Source organism: Homarus americanus, unplaced genomic scaffold, assembly GCF_018991925.1.
Source record: "Homarus americanus isolate GMGI-L3 unplaced genomic scaffold, GMGI_Hamer_2.0 scaffold21823, whole genome shotgun sequence".
In the NCBI taxonomy this organism is placed as follows: Eukaryota; Metazoa; Arthropoda; class Malacostraca; order Decapoda; family Nephropidae; genus Homarus; species Homarus americanus.
In genome coordinates, this window is record NW_024735317.1 from 136,827 (window position 1) to 162,500 (window position 25,674).

The 25,674-nt window shown below is 43.5% G+C and overlaps 1 protein-coding gene across 1 annotated transcript in view; it reads left to right on the forward strand.

The window, feature by feature from the left end:
• The first annotated feature begins 1,441 nt into the window (after window positions 1-1,441).
• Window positions 1,442-25,674, forward strand: part of LOC121870846 (anti-lipopolysaccharide factor-like) — a 32,481-nt gene continuing 8,248 nt past the window's right edge. Inside the window, exon 1 of the mRNA XM_042372816.1 lies at window positions 1,442-1,534. The gene's annotated coding sequence lies outside the window, so the exon portion shown is untranslated. The remainder of the gene's footprint in view (window positions 1,535-25,674) is intronic.

Below are 25,674 nucleotides of genomic sequence, written 5' to 3' on the forward strand. Positions count from 1 at the left end.
CACCCCACAACCCCCCGACCTCCTCCTCTACCCACTCCCCTCCTGACCCCCACCAGACCCCTCCCTTCTCCCCCCTCAACACACGACTCCTTGACGCCCGCTGCACCCAAGGGCCCACCTGATGTTGCTGCTGTTCCGATACTGATGCTGTAACTCAAAGCTGTGTTGTATTTTGCTGCTGTTGCTGTGAAGGTTTTTGTAGTTGTAGTTGTTATTTTACTTGTTAATGCTCTTGTTACTTTTGCAAATGTTATTGTTCCTGTGGTTGAAACTAAACTGATTGTTGTTGTTTTTGTTGTTATTGTTGGTGATGCTTTTGTAGTTGTTAATGTTATTGATGTAGTTTAATACGCAACGTTATTTGTATGGCTGTAGTAATATAAATAATAGTGATATTAGTAATGATACACGTAATAGTTGTAGTAGTAGTAGTAGTAGTAATAGTAGTACCAATATAGGACTTCAAACATATCCAACGAAGCCCGTGTGGACGTCAGTGCTCGAGGATTCTGGACGCAGGGACAGCGAGCTTTCTTCGACATCAAGATTTGTGAACCCATGGCCGCATGTCACCGTAACTTAGCTCTCGATGCTGCACACAGGAGGAACGAGAACGACAAGAGAAGGGCATACGGGGAGAGAATTCAGAACGTTGATCAAGGCAGCTTCACTCCTCTAGTGTTCACAACCTCTGGTGGGATGGGACCAAGTGCAAGATGTTTCTACGCCAGACTCGCGGAGGTGATCTCCGAACAGAAGCAGCAGCCCAGAAGTTATGTTACAGTCTGGATGAGATGTCGACTGTCCTTCTCTCTCCTTAGATCGGCTTTGCTCTGCCTCAGGGGAACGAGAGCTTCGGCCCCAAAGCCGACAACAGTTGCAGATATTGACTATGAGGCAACAGTCACTGAATGCCCCATAGATCTGCGGCTCAACTAACTCAACACAGCTAGGATAGTTACTTATGTATTGAGATATTTAAATTTAAGGTAATAAAATGGCAGCAAAGGTATGGCTATTGGGGGAGGATGGAGGCCATTTAAAAAAAAGTAGTAGCAGTAGTAGTAATAATAATAATAATAATAATAATAATAATAATAATAATAATAATAAAAATAATAATAATAATAATTTTACATCAAAAAATTTACTCATTAATAAACACAAAAATATTTACCTGGAGGTCCAACATTCATCCAAACATCATTAACATTTGAACACCTAAAACACCTGTTGATTAGCATACCTGATATATCCGTGTATATATGTAAATATTTAAACAATCACCTATTCACATATATCCCTTAAGAATCAATCATTATATACGATCATATATCCTTAAAACAAAACAAAAATGATATAGAACTTAGTATAGTGTGTGTGTGTGTGTGTGTGTATCTTCGTTTCCAAATTTAATATACCAAGGTCATATTTCAGGTTTGCCACAGCCACACCTTCTCTACCTGTCAGCAGAGAGCCACACACACGCCACCCAACGCTGATAATGAGCTGACACCTTCACAAAAGATTAAAGGTACGCCGTGTTGACTTGTGGGGACCTCTCGTGGCGTCTCGACAAACTACACGTGTAAACAATGAGAACATCTGGCGAGATATATATGTAAATAAAGAAACATCTGGCGGGAAAAATATGTGTAAATAAGGAGACATTTGGCGGGAAATATATGTGTAAATAAGGAGACAGCTGGCGGGAAAAATATGTGTAAATAAGGAGACAGCTGGCGGGAAAAATATGTGTAAATAAGGAGACATTTGGCGGGAAAAATATGTGTAAATATGGAGACATTTGGCGGGAAATACATGTGTAAATAATACGACATCTAGCGGGCAATTGATGAACTACAAGCAGAGATAATGAAGCACTAGGGGCCTTTTGCCTAACTAACCAATAAAACATAAAGCCACCCGGCGGCATTTTACTCAACTAGTATAGATATAAAAAAAATACATTTAGCGTTGATTTGGCTAACTAAACATGTAAACAATAAACAAACCCCCTAGCGGCACCTCGTCGAACTACGGAAGGAAACCTCAGCTCTTATCCTTTGTGAGTTATGGATCAACCAATCAAGGAGAAGTAGCCTTGATCTGATCCAATGACTACTCTTTTAGATGAGTATACTGTATTCTCATTGGTGCTCTTGATGGAGGAAGGAGATTCAGGTAATGTGATGAGGTGTGTACAGTTACCTGAGATATGAGATTGATTTGATTATTCATTAACTATCTTTACCTTGATATAAATAACAGTTTCCGTATTAGAGGAATATACAGTTAATGGGTATTATTATTATTATTATTATTATTATTATTATTATTATTATTATTATTATTATTATTACGCGTTTAACTTTTCGAAGCATACTGTGTAATGATGCTAAATTAACTCTCTCTTTCTCTCTTACACCTCGACTGCCAGAATATCTCCTCAGTTTTCCTCCTCACTGTGACAGCGTGTGAAGCGATGTTATGAGTATTGAAGGTGGAGATTGAGTGGTCCATTACCTGTGAATTAATTGACTTTTTGGTGTAAAGGTGTGAAGAAGGAAGGAAGGAGAGAGAGAGGATGTTGAGGGAGAGGGAGAAGAGAAGACTGGTGTTGGTGGTGTTAATGCGGTAGCTGTGTTGTTGGTGGTGGTGAATGGTGGTAGTAATAGTGGTACCGGTGTTAGTGGTGGTGATAGAGTTGTGTTGATAATCCTCCCTCTGCCATCAAATTTCTTCTGTTAACTCTCCTTTCCTCTCTTCCTCTCTTCCTCCTCCTCCTTCTACTCCTCCAGAACACCTGAGTGGGACTAACACCCACGTCACGCACACCTCAATTACCTCGTCAGGGGTGACAGGTGTAGTCACGGTGGCTTTAAAGTGTTCCCATACGAAGCTCCGACAAAATTACGTAAGAAAAAAGTATTGAGGAGTTTCCCCTTAAACGAAAGTCTTAGCATCACAGAGAACGGGACTTTGGTTTAGGATGAGTTTCTATGATAATAATAATAACAATTACTATTATTATCATCATTATTGCTTGTATTATTATTCTATTATTACTATCATCATCATTATCATCATTTTCATTCCTTCGTACCACAGAAATATCAAACACACACGCACACCTCAGTTTAATTAATGAGTGTTGGTACTACCTGACAGAGACTCAATTAGTTACCCTTATCAAACATATCTCGTACACATTCAACAGAAAACGGTGACCCAAAGCAAAGTGACAACAGTAAGATATGGTAGTGTGTAAAGTGTAAAGTGATGTTGGTACTTATGAAGATTGAGTGGACATTAGGGAGGTATCTTGGCTCGTAAAGTGTGCTGGTTGAGAGAGAGAGAGAGAGAGAGAGAGAGTGTGTGTGTGTGTGTGTGTGTGTGTGAGAGAGAGAGAGGAAAGAGGAGGTGAGAGAGACAAACGGAGAGATGGAGTGTGTGAAAGAGAGAGAGAGAGAGAGAGGGGGTGGTTTCATCCTGAGGATCGTCAACACGCCGCCATGGTGTGCAAGAAAGGGGGCTTCGTATGCATGAGGTATGACGAAGTAAGGGACCTCACAGCAAATATGTTGAAGGAAATCTGCCGTGATGTCAGGGTATAACCGACCCTCCTTTCATTGGATGGTGAGAATTTCCATCTCAGGACTTCAAATACATCCAACGAAGCCCGTGTTGACGTCAGTGCTCGAGGATTCTGGACGCGGGGACAGCGAGCCTTCTTCGACATCAAAATATTTTATCCCATGGCTGCATGTCACCGTAACTTAGCTCTCGATGCTGCACACAGGAGGAACGAGAACGACAAGCTGAGGGCATACGGGGAGAGAATTCAGAACGTTGATCAAGGCAGCTTCACTCCTCTAGTGTTCACAACCTCTGGTGGGATGGGACCAAGTGCAAGATGCTTCTACGCCAGACTCGCGGAGGTGATCTCCGAACAGAAGCAGCAGCCCAGAAGTTATGTTACAGCCCGATGAGATGTCGACTGTCCTTTCTCTCCTAGGGCCGGCTTTTACCCTCAGGGAACGAGAGCTTCGGCCCCAAAGCCGACAACTGTTGCAGAGCATAATTATGAGGCTAAAATACTGAATGCCGCATAGATCTGCGGTTCAACCAATTCAACATATAGGATATAGCTTACTTGCGTATTAGGATATTTAATTTTAAGGTAATAAAATGGCGGCGAAGCTGTGGCTATTGGGGGAGGCTGGAGGCCATTAAAAAAAGTAGTAGTAGTAGTAGTAGTAGTAGTAGTAGTAGTAGTAGTAGTAGTAGTAGTAGTAGTAGTATCACCATTATTATCAACATTACCATCATTATAACTAAACCAATATCCAATACATTAAAAATCACACAATCACCTTACAAAAATAATAAATAAATAAATAAATAAATAAATATAAAGAATAATAAAAACTCATTTACATTAGTCGCGGTCAATAAATCTCCCATTTTCTTTATTACTAAATTATTGATGGCCAGGTAATATATTTAATTAATGACCAGAGAGAGAGAGAGAGAGAGAGTCAAAATTCTTAAATGCTCATACAATAAATCTTTCTATTCATCTAACTTATAGAATAACCTTAACCTTATTTAACCATCATCACAAAACAAACACAAGCAAACAGACAAAACAAACAAACAGACGCCGTAACGCCAGCCACCATCGCCCATCATGAAGTATAAACATGTATGTGAACGCCAGGCAGAAGACGTTATCGCATGCATACGACAATTAACTGACCTCATGGGTGCGCGCCTGACCGTCTTACCTCAAGGGTCGTGTGCCAGAGACGTCGTAAGGCTCAGTGTATTGTTATACCCCTGACTAGTTTGTCTAATGAAGTGTGGAAGGTGTGTAGGTTGGGCTAGTGGACAGGTGTGTAGGTTGGGCTAGTGGACAGGTGTGTAGGTTGGGCTAGTGGACAGGTGTGTAGGTTGGCTAGTGGACAGGTGTGTAGGTTGGCTAGTGGACAGGTGTGTAGGTTGGCTAGTGGGCAGGTGTGTAGGTTGGGCTATGGAACAGGTGTGCAAGTGGGCTAGTAAGCAGGTGTGTAGATGGGTTAGTACGTAGGTGTGTAGGTTGGCTAGTGGACAGGTGTGTAGGTTGGGCTAGTAGGCAGGTATGTGTCAGTGAGTTAGGTGAAAGATATCGTCGCGACCACACCACGGCTACAGCTCTCTCTCTTTCTCTCTCTACCCATTTCATTCTTTTGTATCTATCGTTCTTTTTCTCTTCCCCCCACCCCCTTTCACTTCTCACTGGCTGCGTGGTTCGGACACTCCTACCATATAAATTATCCAAGGTTCGAAGCCAGTAGAGGCACACACACCATTGTCAAACTCAATCCTTCTAGCCAACACTTCAACTTTATCTACCCCACAAAACATCAATCTTGGAACATTATCAACAAAACGTTAGTATTTCATAAGAATCCGTCTTGATGTATCGTTCGTGAGGTGTATATCCGCCTTTAGAAAAACACCTGTGGCTTTATTTACATGTTACGCGTCTCCTATATCAACCTAAATCCCTTCTATTCTAAATGTCAACTCTTTCAATCCATTAAACCATCAATCCTGAAAAATTACCCATAATATGACACTAATTTTAGAAGAATCCGCCTTAATCCATCGTTCGTGAGGTATAAATCCGGCTTTGAAAAACACCTGCGGCTTTTGTTTCCACGACGTTACGCATCTCTCGAGGAGACAGAAAGATCACTCGACTCCCGCTTCCTGGCGCCACCGCCATCTATGGGTCGGCGGCGCTCCTACTCAGTTGCCAATTACTCATGTGTCGGGTCACCCAGGTCAGGGTTTCGTCTCTGTGTATAATATTTACGTCTGAAAGCTTTTAATAATTTCTTTTGAGTTTCATATTACAGCTGGTGATAATTTTTTAGTCTATGATAATTATAAATTGTAATCCCATGACCCTAAGTTAACGAAATTGAATATTGCAATTAAAATATTATTTTTGAGATAATTGAGATTGAACGACTATTTGTCTATCCATTTATCTATCAGTCCATTCATCTAACTTTATCTATATATAATATTGACGCAGTCGGGAATGATTTTCGGTTCTTGCCGGACCACCCACATAATATGTGTACAGCTTCAGGTCTCTAACTGCTTCCATATTGGAGCTGTGGCTGGAACAGACACACAGACAGACACAGACAGACAGACAAACTCATATGCAGACACGTACTTTTATCATTGTAGATTCATGAATATTTAGAAGTTACCACTAAGTTCTTAACCTATTTTCTTTGACGATTTATCCTTTGGTCCCTATTACTAGTTACCAGTCAGGCGGTAAGATGAAATGAAAGACAACAGACGATATGGTCATGAAATAACCAGTTACTGTACCTGAACATTTATATGAGTTCATCATATGTCCTTCACTCGTTTTCTGTTACTTTATATCCTGCCTTCCCAACCAAGAGGTATCACCCTACTGTCCTTCACTAATGATATCTTAAACTCCTCTGATGATAGTCAGTTCACAGTTATGTCTGCTATAACAATCATCAATCTTATTCCTTATCTACAGTGTATGGCGTCCCTCAAGGCGCCATGCTCGGCCCCAGGATAGGATACAAACCTATCTGGCAAGTATCTGAGGCGGGGGATGACCCGCACTTCTCTTCCTGTAAACTCTGTAACTGTCCCAACACTAACACCCTTCAACACTATTGCCTTGACTGCCCCACTGTCAGGGACCTCCTACCACAGGGAGAGTCACTATATGTCGCCACCTACTTATACATAATAATATAGATATAATTTTCGTACACTACCCACATTTTGGTGGCTGCTAACTCCCATTGTCCTCAACTCACATCAATGTCTCCATATCACAAGTCATAGCGTGTCCTGCGAGACACGAGTACCGCTTGTATTAGTGTCTGACCGCATGGTCTTGTCGCCCCCTGGGATGTAATGAGTTAATAAATAAATTATTATAATAATAATAATAAGAGGTCAATGACTGGAAACAATTGAGCATCATTGGAAACATCGCCACGAAGCTGAACATCAATACAACAAGATGAGACAGCCATCATAACTCGGTCCTGACCTTCTGATGTAATACTTGTCAATAAAATATTTCAATTTCAACTTCACTTCAATATTTTCTTTATAGTTTTCTATTACCTACAATATTTCTGGTTCTACTATTCATTACAGAGTCTAGAAAAAGTCTTTAAAGTTTGTTTACTGAAAATATTCTTACACTGAGAAACATTGTTGTTTAAAATGTGGAATTTGGTCACACTTGACCTAGGCCGCCGCCAGCGAGGCTTAAGACTAAGCCATCTGTCTACCCCAAGTTATGACCTGTTAATATATGTCCATCATGCACCTGGTCACTTCCGGTTTATTTATTTAATTAATTTATTACACTGAGAGTTGGTAATAACTTTGTGTTACGCGTCGGGCCAAATGTTGCAGTATTTTACATGAGTTAAGACAACGCTTTCCTCTTCTCATAAAAGAAACTTCTGGTAAAATGCCTCAACTTGATAGATGATAATTATTGTGATATAGATAAATTATTTAATTCAGCCTCCCCACACGCTCTCTGGCAACAGTTGGCAGGCCTGGAGAGACTCCTCAGTCTCCAGGGCCTGGAGATACAGCCTCAGTGTCCAGAGTCTCCCTCTTGTCCATTTATCATGACTCAAATATATAATTGAGCACGTTAACCACTATGACATGTTAAGAACCATGATATACTTCATGTTCCGTATAGAGAGCTTCTCACCTTACGCTACCCAGTCAGGCATACCAACTGTTTATATTATGTAGTTCACGTGAATGTTTCCTCAACTTTAATTACAAAATAATCAGACAAAACTGACATGATAAATCTGTCGCTAACTGGACCTTTACTGCTATTTGTAAACAGTTGTGACTATAAATAGTAATAGTAACATTGCTATAAGTCGCATCACTCACACCTACGTAGTATTTTGGTTTCATAAACAACCCTTATGGTCGAGATCGCCAGTTTCCACCTACCGGCGAAATAATGAACTAAACGTTGACTTCCAGCCAATAGCAACACTGGGTTACAACATGTTTTTTTTCACATACAATTGGACACTTCCAAAAATGTTTCACTTTCTCACAAATTGTGCAAGCTTCCGCCATCTATTGACGAAATAATGAACTAAGCGTTGACGTAACCAATCAGAGGACAGTCTGCCAACTTTCCAACCAATCACAACAGTGATCATTGACCAATCACGTTCCTTTGATGACGTATTTCTGGCACAAAACACGACTACCTAACTACATGTGTAATACCCATTGTCAATAAACGACGTTACAGGATTTATTTTTTCTTACGACAGAACAGTTTCAAAATGCTTCAATAAATGTGTTTTTATCTCTATAGGTGATCCTTGACGAGTTGTGGCGGAGGCACTAGAAAGGTCATCTTTACCGAGTATTGTTTACATAAAGGAAAAACTGTTTACCTCAAACATTATTACTCAGGTGAACCAAAATAAAGTGTTTACCTCAAACATTATTAATCAGGTGAACTAAAACAAAGTTTTCTCCAAACTGCTGCAACCAAAACATGATAACAATAACACTACATTTATCTACGTCTACAAGAAGAATAAAATATAGCAGAGAGTAAAGGCAGCTTTAGATTCATTAAACACCGGGAGTCTAATCTTTAAATACATTATAGATTGCTGTAGAAAATTAATAAAAGGAATAAGGATTAAAAGGCCATATCGTTTGATTTGTTTGGATCCCGTCGCATGAGGGTGTTGGTCTTAACGAATCAGTAGATACGATTGGTGGATTTAATGGGTGGGATAGCCAATAGAACAACTGATAAGGCCGAGGAGGAAATAATATATAAACCTTGAAACAATTAAGAAACAGATTACGAAGTTATTTTATCTTAAACAATTTACTCATCTCCCGTTGCCTGGTACCAACGCCATCTATGGGTGTGCGGCATACCTACATAGTTGCCAGTTATCCATGTGTCGGGTTACTCTTGCCAGGGTTTCGTCTCTGTGTATTGTGTATACTATTTACCATAGGTTAACGTAATGGAATATTGAAATTAAAATTGCTATTATTTGGTATAATTGAGAATGATGGATTAATAATTTATGAGTGATAGGAAGTAAGGTTTATTTCTCTCTCTCTCGGGGACGGAGTAGAGCCCCCGACAATCGTATCAACTCTCGGTAATTTACATAGGTGGCGCCACTTGACCACAAAGCTGGAGTTTAGTGTACTGCTCTACTGGATGAGGGAGAGGGTGGGTGAGAGGGAGGAGTGGTGAGAGAGAGGGGGAAGGGCGAGAGGGAGGAGTGGCGATAGAGAGAGGTGGTGAGAGGTAGAAATGTTGATAGAATGGATTGGTGAGAGGACTATATAGTGATGGCTAAAGATCGTGGTAATTGTGGTATTAATTGTGGTTGCAATGATACTGGTAGTTGTAGTCAAGATTGTGGTAGTAATAACAAAACACATAGATAAAACATAAAACGTAACTAAAATAAACTAAAACCTTAAGACACGTAAACAAACAATAATAAACGAAACTAGCAAAGAAAACGGGAGGGGAAACTCAAGGAAAATAATAATCTCATGAGTTTTGTCGCAGATTCGCTAATTTTAACGTGATGAATTGACCAGCTGTTGGGTGGGTCAACTTCACCTTGACACGAGTCTGGCCTTACAGGTAGACGCTAATAAGCAAGAGAAGACAGGTAAAAAAAACACAGGTATGTTTATTCGAGAATTTCTATAAAACTAAACATTTCTTGGTTTAATGTTGGAGTGAAGTTTATAATACGTATTTTGTTGAAGATTTTAAAATTTTGTACAAACCACGGGCTATAATGCTATAATAGGTATTTATTACAATTTAATTCTCTCTGACAATAAATATTTTCAACACAACAAAAAAATAAAAATATATTCTTTTCTGACAATAAATATTTTCTTCATAGATATTTCTGATACAATAGTCACGTCTGTTCCTCTCAACCATAAATATCGTGTATGTAAATTTATCATTCCTAAAACAGTCACGTGTGAACCTTTTCTTATGTGGAATAATTCGTAAATAGTCTCAGAGTGTTATGGTTTAGTTCTCTCACCTGACTTTAACCTAACGTTAACCTGACTTAACCTTAACCAAATTTAATTTAATCTAACGTTAACCTAACTTAACTTTAACCTTCCTTAACTTTAACATAAGTTAATTTAATTTAACGTTTACCTAACTCAACTTTAACCTAACTTAATTTAACATTAACCTAATCTAACTTAACCTAAATTTAATCTAACCTAACCTTACCTAACCTAACCAACCCCTAACTTAAAACAACCTAATCTGATCTACCTAACCTACAGTAATTTAACTTAACCTCAACTTAACCAATCTAACCTCTACCTACAACCCCTCCTCCCCTCCTCACCCCCAACACGGACAGACACACGTACACCGCCTCACGGACACTCGCTAGGTCGGTATGAACAAAAGGCGGTGTCTTTGATGTCCTCCTCCCCCATTTCTCCCTCACTTCTCCCTCAAGTCTCCCCCCACCTCCCCACTTCTCCCACCTAGTTCCAGCATCTCACCTGTGACTCTAATGATTGCAGGTGAATCAAAGTGTTTACCTGAGTACGATTGTGCTGTGTGTGTGTGTGTGTGTGTGTGTGTGTGTGTGTGTGTGTATCAGTCTGTCACTTATACTTCCTTTCGTTATCTCTCCTTCCCTCCCCTCCCTCTCTTACCCCCTCCCTCTCATCCCCCTTCCCTCCTCTCTCTCTCTCTCTTACCCCTCCCTCTCTTATCCTCCTCTCTCTCTACTCCCTCCCTCTCATCCTCCCTTCTCTCTGCCCCTCCCTCCCTCTCCTACCCCTCTCCTTCCTCCTCCCCCCCCCTCCCTTCCCTCTCCCCCCGTCCCCGTAATAAATTTCAAGATAAGGTCAATAATTTCTTCGATAATACAGGTACTCACACACCTGCCAGAGGAGTAATTACCTGGGCACACGTCACGACCTACACTCCTTCTTCAGGCAGGTTCTCGTCCTGGTACAGAGTAGGTGGCAGGTTGTCGTAAGAGAGAGAGTGAAAGAGAGAGAGAGAGAGAAAGAGACGAACAGAAGGAGACAGAGAGACAGACAGAAAGACAGACAGACAGACACTCCTTCTTCAGGCAGGTTCTCGTCCTGTCAGAGTAGGTTGCAGGATGTCGTAAGAGAGAGAGGAAAGAAGAGAGAGAGTGAAAGAGAGAGAGAGAAAGAAACGAACAGAAGGAGACAGACAGACAGACAGACAGACAGACAGACACCCTTCAGGCAGGTTTTCGTCCCGTCAGAATGTATTGACCGTTTAGTTCACCTGATGATTAACTAACCTAATCTAACCTAACACAACGAAACCAAACCAAACCTAACCAAACCAAACCTAACCTAAACCAAACCAAACCCTCACCTAAACCAAACCAAACCCAATCAAACCAAACCAAACTCCACCTAAACCAAACCAAACCTCACCTAAACCAAAACCAAACCTCACCTAAACCAAACCAAACCTCACCTAAAACCAAACCAAACCACACCTAAACCAAACCAAACTCCACCTAAACCAAACCAAACCTCACCTAAACCAAACCAAACTCCACCTAAACCAAACCAAACCAAACCTAACCAAACCAAACCTAACCTAAAACCAAACCAAACCTCACCTAAACCAAACCAAACTCCACCTAAACCAAAACCAAACTCCACCTAAACCAAACCAAACCTCACCTAAACCAAACCAAACCTCACCTAAACCAAACCAAACCTCACCTAAACCAAACCAAACCCACCTAAACCAAACCAAACCCACAAACCAACACCACCAAACCAAAACCACTCACCTAAACCAAACCAAACCCACAAACCACCAACCTCACCAAACCAAACCAAACACACCTAAACCAAACCAACTCACCTAAACCAAACCAAACTCACTAACCAAACCAAACCAAACAACTAAACCAAACTCACCTAAACCAAATCAAACCTCACCTAAAACCAAACCAAACCCACCTAAACCAAACCAAACCCACACCAAACCAAACCACACCTAAACCCAAACCAAACCCACCTAAACCAAACCAAACCCCACCTAAACCAAACCAAACTCACCTAAACCAAACCAAACCTCACCAAACCAAACCAAACCCACCTAAACCAAACCAAACCCACCTAAACCAAACCAAACCAAACCACACACCTAAACCAAACCAACCCACCTAAACCAAACCAAACTCCACCTAAACCAAAACCAAACCAAACCACACCTAAACCCAAACCAAACTCCACCTAAACCAAACCAAACCTCACCTAAACCAAACCAAACCACACCAAACCAAACCAAACCTCACCTAAACCAAACCAAACTCCACCTAAACCAAACCAAACCTCATCTAAACCAAACCAAACCAAACCTCATCTAAACCAAACCAAACCCACCTAAACCAAACCAAACCACACCTAAACCAAACCAAACTCCACCTAAACCAAAACCAAACCTCATCTAAACCAAACCAAACCTCACCCAAACCAAACCAAACCTCACCTAAACCAAACCAAACTCCACCTAAACCAACCAAACCTCACCTAAAACCAAACCAAACTCCACCTAAACCAAACCAAACCTCACCTAACCAAACCAAACCAAACCTCACCTAAACCAAACCAAACCTCATCTAAAACCAAACCAAACCCACCTAAAACCAAACCAAACCTCACCTAAACCAAACCAAACCTCACCTAAAACCAAACCAAACCACACCTAAACCAAACCAAACTCCACCTAAACCAAACCAAACCTCACCTAAACCAAACCAAACTCCACCTAAACCAAACCAAACCCTACCTAAACCAAACCAAACCAAACCTCACCTAAACCAAACCAAACCCTCATCTAAACCAAACCAAACCTCACCCAAACCAAAACCAAACCTCACCTAAACCAAACCAAACCCTCACACCTAAACCAAACCAAACCACACCCCAAACCAAACCAAACTCCACCTAAAACCAAACCAAACCTCACCTAAACCAAACCAAACCTCACCTAAACCAAAACCAAACTCCACCAAACCAAACCAAACCTCACCTAACAAACCAAACCAAACCTAACTAAACCAAACTCCACCTAAACCAAATCAAACCTCACCTAAACAAAACCAAACTACCTAAAACAAACCAACCCACCTAAACAAAACCAAACCACACCTAAAACCAAAAACCAAACTCCACCTAAACCAAACCAAACCACACCTAAACCAAACCAAACTCCACCTAAACCAAAACCAAACCTCACCTAAACCAAAACCAAACTCCACCTAAACCAAACCAAACTCCACCCAAACAAAACCAAACCAAACCACACCTAAACCAAACCAAACTCCACCAAACCAAACCAAACCCACCTAAACCAAACCAAACCAAACCACACCTAAACCAAACCAAACTCCACCTACCAAACCAAACCAAACCTCACCTAAAACCAAACCAAACCCCACCTAAACCAAACCAAACTCCACCCAAACCAAACCAAACTCCACAAACCAAACCAAACTCCACCTAAACCAAAACCAAACTCCACCTAAAACCAAACCAAACCAAACCTCACCTAAACCAAACCAAACTCCACCTAAACCAAACCAAACTCCACCTAAACCAAACCAAACTCCACCTAAACCAAACCAAACCCACCTAAACTAAAACCACTAAACCTCACCTAAAACCAAACCAAACCACACCTAAACCAAACCAAACCTCATCAAACCAAACCCACTAAGGTGAAGTAAGAGGCAGGTAAGATCACAGGTAAGGAGAAAGATTAGCCTTAAACCCAACGTCAAAAAAAAAGAAAGCAAGAAAACAAACAATGCTGTGACGTCAGGTCCTTCGTCAGGTAGGTCGTTATGCAGGTCATGAGGTAGGTCGGTGGTACAGTAGATCGTGAGGTAGGTCGTGTGGCAGTAGGTGAAGAGGTCGTGGTACAGTAGGTCGTGAAGCAGGTCGTGTGGTACAGTAGATCGTGAAGCAGGTCGTGTGGACAACCACAGTAGGTCGAAGCAGGTCGTGTGGTACAGTAGGTCGTGAAGCAGGTCGTGGTACAGTAGGTCGAAGCAGGTCGTGGTACAATAGGTCGTGAAGCAGGTCACAGCACAGTAGGTCGAAGCAGGTCGTGTGGTACAGTAGGTCGTGAAGCAAGTCGTGGCACAGTAGGTCGTAAGGTGCACACAGGTCGAATAATGTCGTTGAAACAAACGTGGTACAGTAGGTCGAGGTATCAGTGGTACAGTAGGTCGAAGCAGGTCGTGTGACAATAGGTCGTGAGGTAGGTCGTAGGTAGGTCGTGGTACAGTAGGTCGTGAAGCAGGCCGTGGGTACAGTAGCAACAACACACACACACACACAGGTCGTGAAGCAGGTCGTGGACAGTAGGTCGTACGAGGTAGGTCGTGTTGTACAGCAGGTCGTGAAGCAGGTATTAATGGCACAGTAGGTCGTGAAGCACATGCACAGCAGGTCGAGGTAGGTCGTGGTACAGTAAGCACAGGTCGTGTGGGTACAGTAGGTCGAAGCAGGCGGTCGTGGAACAGCAGGTCGCGGTACAGGTCGTGGCACACAGGTCGTGGCAACAGAAGGTCGAAGCAGGTCGTGAACAGCAGGTCAGGTCGTCGAGGTAGGTCGGCCAACAGTAGGTCTAAGAAGGTCGCGGCACACACGAAGCAGGTCGTGGCACAGCAGGTCGAACAGGTCGCGTGGACAAGGTCGAAGCAGGTCGTGTGAACAGCAGGTAATCAGGTCGCGGTACAGCAGATCAAGCACCACAGCAGGTCGTGAAGCAGGTCGTGGTACAGCAGGTCGAACAGGTCAACAGCAGGTCGAACAGGCCCGTGGCACAAGGTCGAAGCACCGTGGAACAGCATCGCCAGGTCGCGCAACAACAGCAGGTCAGGAGGTCGCGGAACAGCAGGTCGAAGCAGGTCGTGTGGAACACAGGTCAGAATCAGGTCGTGTGGTACAGCAGATCGTGAAGCAGGTCGTGTGTGGTACAGTAGGTCGAAGCAGGTCGTGGTACAGTAGGTCGTGAGGAAAGTCGTGACAAAACAAAACACACAACAAAACATGTCGGTACAGTATCTCATCATTTGAGGAAAAGGTTAGGTTAGGGTTGAACAAATTAGATTTAGACTAAGTTAGATTAAGTTAAGTTAGGTTAGATTAGGTTAAGTTAGAATGCAGTTAGGTCAAATCAACAAGTTCATTATCTACCCACTGGATGGTGCAGCACGATCGCCCACTTGACCGCCTGTACTGCGGACACTCACCTACAGAGATGCAAGGAATGATTGGCAATGCTCTGGGCCTGGGTGGTGGGCAGTCCTCTGCTGTCTAAATTAGCCTCGACAGTGACAGCAGAGGGGAGAGGGAAGGGGAGGAGGGAGGGAGAATTCAGTTTATTTGTCCCAGATTTAAAGTAACCAGGAGTTCAAGTGTTAGGTTGGTGTTAGTGTTTGTGTTAGGGTGGTGTTAGTTTAGTGTTAGGGTGGTGTTAGGTTAGGTTAGGGGATCCTCTACATGCACGAATATATAAAATCTGACAAATTTCCTACCAGATTTACGGACCCCAGGAGAACCAGCAGTGAGTAGGTTCCCCCTTTATGTAAATGGACCCTCATAAAAATGGCTAAATCTGAGAATATTTCGGTGACGGTTCTTGTTACATAAAATGCAACCTTCTACGTCGAGCTAGATTTTAATCTGACCAACCCGAGAAAAAAATTGGACAAACAGACGGCCCCAACAGGAGAAAAAACAGAAGGTGGTGGTGGTGATGGTAGTAAAGATGGTTGTAGTGAAGGTGGTGGTGGTGATAGTGAAGGTGGTGGTGGTGATAGTGAAGGTGATGGTGGTGATAGTGAAGGTGGTGGTGGTGATAGTGAAGGTGGTGGTGATAATAGTGAAGGGTGATGGTGGTGATAGTGAAGGTGGTGGTGGTGATAGTGAAATTGGTGGTGGTGATGGTGGAAGTTGGTGGTGATGGTGAGTGAAGGTGGTGGTGAGTGATGGTGAAGGGTGGTGGTGGTGATGAGTGGAGATTGGGTGGTGGTGATGGTGAAGGTGGTGGTGGTGAGTGAAGATTGAGGGTGGTGGTGATGTGGTGGTGGGGTGGGTGGTGGTGGTGATTGAAGGGTGGTGTGATGGTGAGTTGTGGTGGTGATGATGGTGAGTTGGTGGTGGTGATGGTGGAGATTGGTGGTGGTGATGGTGAAGGTGGTGGTGATGAGAAGGTGGGGTGATGGTGAGGTTGGTGGTGAGATGGTGAAGGGTGGTGGTGGTGATGGTGAGGGTGGGGTGGTGATGGTGAAGGTGGTGGTGTGGTGATAGTGGAGGGTGGTGGTGGTGATGGTGAGTGGTGGTGGTGAGTGGTGAATGGGGTGAGTGGTGATGGTGGAGGTGGTGGTGATGGTGAGTGAGTGGTGGTGGTGGTGATGAGTAGGTGGTGGTGGTGATGGTGGAGGTGGTGGTGGTGATTGGTGATGGTGGTGGTGGTGATGGTGGGTGGTTGGTGGTGGTGGAGGTTGGTGCGGGTGGTGATAGGTTGGTGGTGGTGATGAGTGGGTGGTGGTGAGTGGTGGAGAGGTGGTGGTGATGGTGGTGGTGGTGGTGGTGGTAAGGTGGTGGTGGTGATAGTGAGGGTGGTGGTGGTGGTGATAGTGAGGGTGGTGGTGGTGATGGTGAGAGGGTGGTGGTGATATAGTGATGGTGGGAAGGTGGTGGTGGTGGTGAGGTGGTGGGGTGATGGTGGTGATGGTGGGTGGTGGTGGTGGGGTGAGGGAGAGGTGGTGGTGAGGTGATGGTGGAGGTGGTAGGTGGTGGTGATGTAAGGTGAGTGGTGGTGTGATGGTGAGGTGGTGGTGGTGATGGTGGTGGTGGTGGTGGTGATGGTGGGGTGGTGGTGGTGATAGAGGGTGGTGATGGCTCGCCTGACTGCCTGCCAGACTGGGCACCTGTGTGGACACTGCCTGCACACACTGCTCACGGCCTCGGGGTTCGACGCTGGGGGGATGCAAGACAAGGGGACACCAGAGGGATCAAGGTGGAGAGAGAGAGAGATGAGAAGGGGAGTCAGTTTGAATGACAGCGTACATTTGGTTAGGTGAGATTCAACACGGGACATTGAGGGATCCAAATGTGTCGTATCTAATTTAAATATTAGGAGGCATCAACTACAGGAAAATTTGAACTTAAGATACTTTTCAGAATCTACTTTTTATCGAAGACATAAGAGCGTAATCAGAGTTATCCATTTACGAGAAAAAAAATCAACACGACTCTTACAACAGGCAAGAATCAATAATCAAGATCATTCCTTACGAAAAAAAAATCAACTTACGAACCTTACAACGAACCAGAATCAGCCAATCAGAATCATTCACTTACGAAAAAAAAAATCAACTTACGAACCTCACAACGAACCAAATCAACAACAGGAATCACTCACACGAGAAAAAAAATCAACTTACGAACCATAAAACAAACCAGAATCAGCCAATCAGAATCATCACTACCAGAAAAAAATCAACTTACAAATCTCACAACGAACCAGAATCAGCCAATCAGAATCATTCCACTTACAGAAAAAAATCAACACGAACCTTACAACGAACCAGAATCACCAATCAAGAATCATTCACTTACGAGAGACTCAACTTACTACTCTTGCAACCTTGTGGTCAGGCTCTCACACAGCGCCTGGTCACCACCATTACAAGTTTCTTGATGCTGTTGCCGCAAACCCCGCCCATATAAGGAAGCTAATAATGTAGTCTTGACCCTTTACCAACACACACTGAATCCCTCCTTACTTCGAGCGTTTCCATCACATTTCGTTCAATAAATCCTCCACCAAACAACAGATTTCTCCCTCATTATGTTTCTCCATTTACATAAATCATGGTGGAAATCTCATTAAATCCCGGTAGATTAATCCCAAGTTATGTGGTGTAGATTAGGGTATTAGGAAATGGGGAAAATGGTGGTAAATATCCCCATGGGGTGGTGGACGATAGGATGTAAAATTTTCCCCAAGATATGACTAGAGTGGAGAGAACGTCTTGCCTCTCTCCTTCATCTCCCCCATCACCTCCTTCTCCCTCCGCCTTCTCACTCTCCTCCTCCTCCTCCTCCTCCTCCTCACGCCCTTTCTACCTCCCTCCTCCTACCTGCAACAGATTTGTAGTAAGAAGGCCACATTACCACTGCAAACAACCTGGGCAAAGCCGTCTTGCAACACCAAGAATAGTTAGCAGTGAGAGGAGCTGAGTGTGGGGGGTGTGGGGTGTGGGGGTGTGGAGTGTGGGGGGGCAGGAGGTGTGGGGTGTGTTATGGAGGTGTGGGGGTGGGCAGGGAGTGTGGGGGGGTGTTAGGGAGTGTGTGTGGGGGGCAGGGAGTGTGTGTGGGGGTGTTATGTGGAGTGTGGGGGCAGGGAGGGGGGTGGGCAGGTGGGAGGTGGGGGTGTGTGGGAGTGTGGGGGTGTTATGTGGGAGGTGGGGTAAGCAGGGAGTGTGGGGGTGTTATGTGGGAGGTGTGGGGGGGTGGGCAGGGAGTGTGTGGGGGTGTGGGAGGGGGTAAGCAGGGAGTGTGGGGGGGTGTTATGTGGGAGGTGTGGGGGTAAGAGGTGGAGTGTGTGGGGGTGTTATGTGTGGAGTGTGTGTGGGGTGTTATGTGGAGTGTGTGGGGGTGTGTTATGTGGAGTGTGTGGGGTGTGTTATGTGGAGTGTGTGGGGGTGTGTTATGGGGAGGTGTGGGGGGGTGTTATGTGGAGGTGTGGGGGGTGTGTTATGTGGGAGTGTGTGGGGGGGTGTTATGTGGAGTGTGTGGGGGATGTGTTATGTGGAGGTGTGGGGGGGTGTGTTATGGAGTGTGTGGGGGGCAGGGAGTGTGGGGGGTGTGTTATGTGGGAGTGGGGTGTAAGCAGGAGTGTGTGGGGTGTGTGTTATGTGGAGTGTGTGGGGGTGTGTTATGTGATGGGCTGGAGGGGTTATCAGGGGTGGAAAAGTGTGTTGGGGCGTTATGCGGTGGGGGGATTTTATCTGGGGTAGGACCTCTATCAAATTCAGTTTCTCATCTTTCTTCTCCTCCTTCCTCTTCTTTTTCTATCACTTTCCTCTTCCTCTTCCTCTCTTGTCCTACTCCGTCCTTCTCTCTCTCTTCTCCACCCCCCTCCCAGGTGAGGAGGACTTCTACTCTAACACAAATATGTATCGAACAACAGTTTTGGTTACCATGGAAACATCTCGTGACGTCACACAGGTAAATATGTATGTTTACGTGTAATTTAATATTGGAACATGTGATTGTGTTTGTTTTTTTACTCTTCTGTCTGGTTATAATAATCAGGTAACTCACTCTCTCTATTTATCTCTCCCTCTGTTCCCTTCAACACACGCTCCCTCCCACATAAACACATTCATTCATTCTCTCTCACATAATCCCTCTCCCACACACACACAGCCTCCCTCCCTCCCACACACACAGCCTCCCTCCCTCCCACACACACAAGCCTCCCTCCCACAAACACAGTAGGCAACCCAGATCTCATTGAGCATTATGAAGGTGTTGTCTGAGTCACTTGTTAATGAACTAGTCGCTAATCAGAGCACGACTACCTGACCTCCTCTCTCCGTGGCGGTCAGGGGGCGAATGGCCTCCAGTCCCTTGCCGCGTCCCGTTTTTATACCCGACTGAGAGCGTAAGAAACAGTGACCAATCAGGAGGAAGAATAATAAGTTGACCAATCAGGGGGAAGAATTAATAGTAAAGTTGACCAATCAGGTGGAAGAACAATAAGTTGACCAATCAGGAGGAAGAATAATAACTTGACCAATCAGGAGGAAGAATAATAACTTGACCAATCAGGAGGAAGAATAATAACTTGACGAATCAGGAGGAAGAATTAAGAGTAAATTTTAACAATCAGGATAATGAATAATACGTAACATGATCAGTTTGGCATTAAAGTGCGATGACTTAACCCCTTGAGTACGATGACTTAACCCTTGAGTACGATGACTTAACCCCTTGAGTACGATGACTTAACCCCTTGAGTACGATGACTTAACCCCTTGAGTACGATGACTTAACCCCTTGAGTACGATGACTTAACCCCTTGAGTACGAGTACGATGACTTAACCCCTTGAGTACGATGATTCTAACCCCTGAATACGATGACTGCAACCCCTTGAGTACGATGATTCTCAAACCCCTTGAGTACGATGACTTAACCCCTTGAGTACGATGACTTAACCCCTTGAGTACGATGACTTAACCCCTTGAGTACGATGACTTAACCCCATCAGATGACTCGTTACAAAGGTCGATGAGACGTGACAGGTGGGGGGGGGGCCGAGGTAGATAAATAGATAGATAAATAGACAAATATACAGACAGACAGACAGAGACAAACAGACAGACAGAAAGCATTTACATGTTCCCCCAAATCCATAACAAGTTGTGTGTTTTTCCCTCACTCGTGTTTCACCTGAGCTAAGACACCTGTGCTGTCTCTAATTACCTGGGGTTCGACAGGTAATGAAACACAGGTCAGGGGTCAGATGGTTGATATTAAAACACATATATTACTTTCTATTTGTTTACCAAGTGAAAATTATTTGTATTTTTATAATAGTTTATCATAAATGTTTTCTCTAAATCAACGTTTTCTGTGTAGTTTAAAGGGATATCTGTTCAATTTCTTATATCCATAGGTACTTATTTTACTTTATTTTATCCTCTTCGCTAATAATCAGCCTGTAAGCCACTTAGTTGATCGGTTATATCAAGTACTGGGCAAGTACTGGGCATGTACTGGCTCCTGAATGTACCTGAACCTGCTCCAGTGTTGGTCAAGTCTGGTCTAGAAGCAGCTCACACTCGGTGCCGTCACAACACTCTCTGGCAGATTGTTCCAAGAGTTCACAATTCTCACTCCGATAAAGAAAAGTTTGTCCTGACGATTTTTCTGATCTTGTGGCTTCTTCAGTCTTAAGCTGTGACCTCGAGTGGGGCGAGCGACCGGAAGCTTCAGGTATGAACACATAACTAAGTAATGTCCCTCTCTCTCCCACTCTACCCCTCTCTCTTTCCTCTTCTTTACTTTTCCTTTTTCTTAATCTCTCTCTCCTTCACTATTCAGCTCCTTCATTTTCCTCCTTCCATCTCTCTCTCCCTCACGCCTTCCCCTCCTAACTCCCTCTTTCCTTCACTCATTCTCCCTCACCTTCACTCTCATCCCTTCTCACACTCATCCTCACTCTCACTCTCCCTCATCCCCCTTATACCTCCCACTTCCCTTTCTCCCCCTTTCACCCATCCCTCTCCCTTCCTCTCCCTTTTCTCTCCCTTTTGTCCCTCTGGTCCCGAGGGAGACAAAGGGAGTCAACTCTCTCCTCCCTCATCACCCTTCATCCTATCAATAGAATGACTTAAAAATACATACAAAACAGAGTAGTAAAATAACCCCTATGTCTCCTTCTCATAAAGCTCAATATTCTCCTATTACTTCCATGTGTTTTGTGCCCTTCTGACCTTCACGGTAATAATAAGATCATTCAAGAGGCGGATATTGAAGTTATTTTTTTTTTCATTATTATTGAAAGGTTAGGTCAAAAGGGGGTCATTGATAAGGGGGTAGGGGGAGGGGAGGAGGAGGGAGGGGTCAAGGCCTCTCTTGTCAGGGGCTAAAGAAGTTGGATTGGCGTATTACAGTTTAATTATAAGTCATGACTCCCTTACCCCTCCCTCACCCTACCCTTCCCTTCATCCCTCACCCCTACCCTACTCCCTCACCCTCCCTCCCCCCCCTCACCTTCCCTCCCACCCCCCTCACCTCCCTCACCCCTCCCTCCCTGCCTTCCCCACCCCCCCTCACCCTCCCTCACACCCCTCCCCTACTCCCTCACCTTCCCTCACCCCCCCTACTCCCTCACCTTCCCTCACCCCCCCTAACCTTCCCTCACCCCTCACCACCCCTCCCTCACCCCTCCCCTCTCCCCTCTGCCTTCCCTCACACCCCCCTCACCCCTCCCTCCACCCCTCCCCTACTCCCTCCCACCTTCCCTCCCCACCCCTCACTTACGTTTTCCAAAATCCTAATCTGGATTTTGACCCAGATTTTAGCCAACCCAGATTATTACCAATCCAGATTAAGGATTCATCTCTCTACCGTCAGTTCTAGATCTTATTACCACACCTTAATTAACAAAAGACTTCATTAGTAGTTATATTAATGATATGGAAATACATTTAATGTATATTTTGAATCTTGCGGAAAGAATAAAAAATAAAATGTGAAATGAAATATAATCCTGAAATATGAATAACTAATTAGATTAAAAAATATGTAATTAAGCTAATGTTTGAAATAAGTGAAGTTTGATAATAATAATAATAATAATAATAATAATGATGATGATGATGATGATGATGATGATGATGATATCCCCTTTGGTCTCTTAACCCCATTCTTAGTGCCCTTAGTCTACCCATAAGGCCCTTAAACTCCCTCCAATACCCTTAATCTTCCCTTAGGGCCCTTAACCTCACCTCCAATACCCTTAATCTCCCTCAGGGCCCTTTAGTACCCGCGTGTCTGGCCCTATACCCCTGGACCTCGCCTCAGGGACCCCACACACCTGTCAGCGAGGCAACAAAGACCCTGCATCAGGTTGGGTCTAGCAAGTGAACGATGATTTCCCACGAGGACTCGATTTCCCAGTCCTGATCCATTCACTACACCTTCCCTACCTGATACTATGGGGGGGATAGGGATTAGTTAGGAAAGAGGCACGAGGGATGTAGGGAAGAGTGGGGAGTGAGGAGAATGAGGAGAGTGAGAGGAGGTGGGGAAGAACAGAGAGAGAGAAGAAACTGCTAAATAATTCAAATAATCAACTTTTATTATTGTGTTGTGTAGTGCAATCAATCTCATTTCACACACACACACACACACACACACACACACACACACACACACACACACACACACACACACCTCCCCTCAACACAGCCATTATCATCTATTCTTCCCTTCATCCAAAACATCAATCAATTTCTCTCTCTTCCATTTTCCTTTCATCTCCTCCTTTACCTCCTCTTCCCCCCAGGCCACAAACAAGACAAGATAAATGAGGGAAAAATGGGAAAAAATGGGATAAAACCTCTCATCACTATGGATACTGGATAGTTAGTGTGAGAAATATGGCTATCTCAGTTCTCGTAGCATGGGAGTTTATCACGTACTGTGTGGTGGTTGTGGGGAAATCTAGTTGAGTTACCCCCCTGGTCTGCCTCCGTTTTCTCTCTCTCTCTCTCTCTCTCTCTCTCTCTCTCTCTCTCTCTCTCGCTCTCTCTCTAGCATCCCCCCCACAACATCTTACAATAGGTCGTAGAAAAAAGATTGGAAGCGGTTTTGTTTGGTCGTATAAGATTGGGAGAAAAAAAAAATGATTTACAGTCAATGGATTGGGATTTCTCTCTCTCCTCCAGCATCTTCTAATCAATCATAGAATTTTATCTTGCTATAAAATATTAGAAAAAAAGATTCACAGTCTCTTCCAATCGTTATAGACAGAGATTGGAGGCCATATGGAAGCAACTCTAAACCAATTTGACCTACTTTGGGGCGTTGGAAATAGTGAAAGATGAAATTGGTGGATAATGTAGCCCCCTCTTGGTCCTGAGATGGAGAGAGAGAGAGAGAGAGAGAGAGAGAGAGAGAGAGATTTATCTGTCTATCTGTCTGTCTGTCTGTCTGTCTGTCTGTCTATATCTTAAGTTGGCACTATTTACGAACGAATTATTTTGTTGTTATTTATGGTTTTTTTTTTTTTACTTTTTTCAGCAAGTTGGGTTAATATTTATCGCTCGAATTTTTTAGAATCAACACCAAGGAACATCAGCCTTTGATATTTTATTGGCTGGGAAGATTGATGACGTGTGGTCGATGACGTAAGCGTGACGTAAGAGCTTCGGCACAGTGTGATTTGTGAGAATATTTGGTTAAGCCGTTCCGACTGGATGAGAAGATTGATGACGTCAGGTTGGTGACGCATGGATGAAGTAAATCTATGGTGACGTGCGATTGGTATAGAATATTTTGTAGGGCCGTTTTCATTGGCTTGGAAGATTGATGACGCGAGATTGGTTACGTAACCGTGACGTAGGATCATACCGACGCTTAATTGGTGGAAATGTTTGATTGGGCCGTTTTCATTAGGCCGAGAAGATTGATGACGTAAGGGAAATGATGTAAGAGTGACACAACAACTTTAAACGCTTACGATTGGTGTGAATATTGATAAAGGGTAAATCTATGGCTCTGAATGGTAGACAAGGGCTTTCTAACCGGAACAAGGAGAGAGAGAGAGGAAGGGAGGGAGACAGATAGACAGAGAATTCCCCCTCCCCCTCCTCTCCCCTCATTAGTAAGTATCCTCAACTAGGGGGGGGGGTTGAGGGAAAGGGGGATGGAGGGGGAATCCTAGTGGAAGCCTAGATAATGAGGGTGTGTGTGTGTGTGTGTGTGTGGTGGGGGTATTGTACGTTTTGTATTAGTTTACCCCTTCAGGCTAATCCGTTTTCTATCTCTCTCTCTCTCTCTCTCTCTCTCTCTCTCTCTCTCTCTCTCCTTTTTACGGTGGATAGGTTAAAGATTAGATAAATAGATAGATTATTTTTCATTTAGCACCTCCCAAACACATACTACTTTGCCCCCAAACCTCCCCAAACACTCTGGCTTACCTCCAAGCCTCCTCCAAACACTCCTAAACACCTCCAAACACTCCCAAACACTCACAAACACCCCCAAACACCTCCAAACACTCCTAAACACCCGTGTATCGCCGTATTTGGAGTGACTCACCAGCTGGGACCAAAACTTTCACTGTGTTTCGACCCAAAAGTTTGAGAAAATGGAGATTGATGCCTATTTTAACATATTGTAATTACGAAAATTTTCACAACTCTCGTGTCTAAGATCCTGATGTCAAAATGTATTAGGGGTTTACTACTACTACTACTACTATTACTATTACTACTACTACTACTACTACTACTACTACTACTACTACTACTACTACTATTATTACTATATTACTACTACTACTACTACTACTACTACTACTACTACTACTACTACTACTACTACTATTATTATTATTATTATTATTATTATTATTATTATTATTATTATTATTATTATTATTATTATTATTATTATTATTATTATTATTATTATTATTATTATTATTATTATTATTATTATTATTATTATTATTATCCTTCAGCTTTATATACAATAGCTAAACACTCACGTCAACACACCTGACAAACACCTTTCCAAAACACGCCTCTTTACACACGCTGCCTGAAGTATGACCCTCACAGCACTAGCACACCTTCGCCTAGCTCTCCTAAGTCATTTGGTTTCGACCCCGTGTCCTTAGATTATGTTGCAGAGGTCTTTAAGCCGCCTTTCTCATCTGTTGCAAGCAATATTGATTCCTATTAAGGTAGTC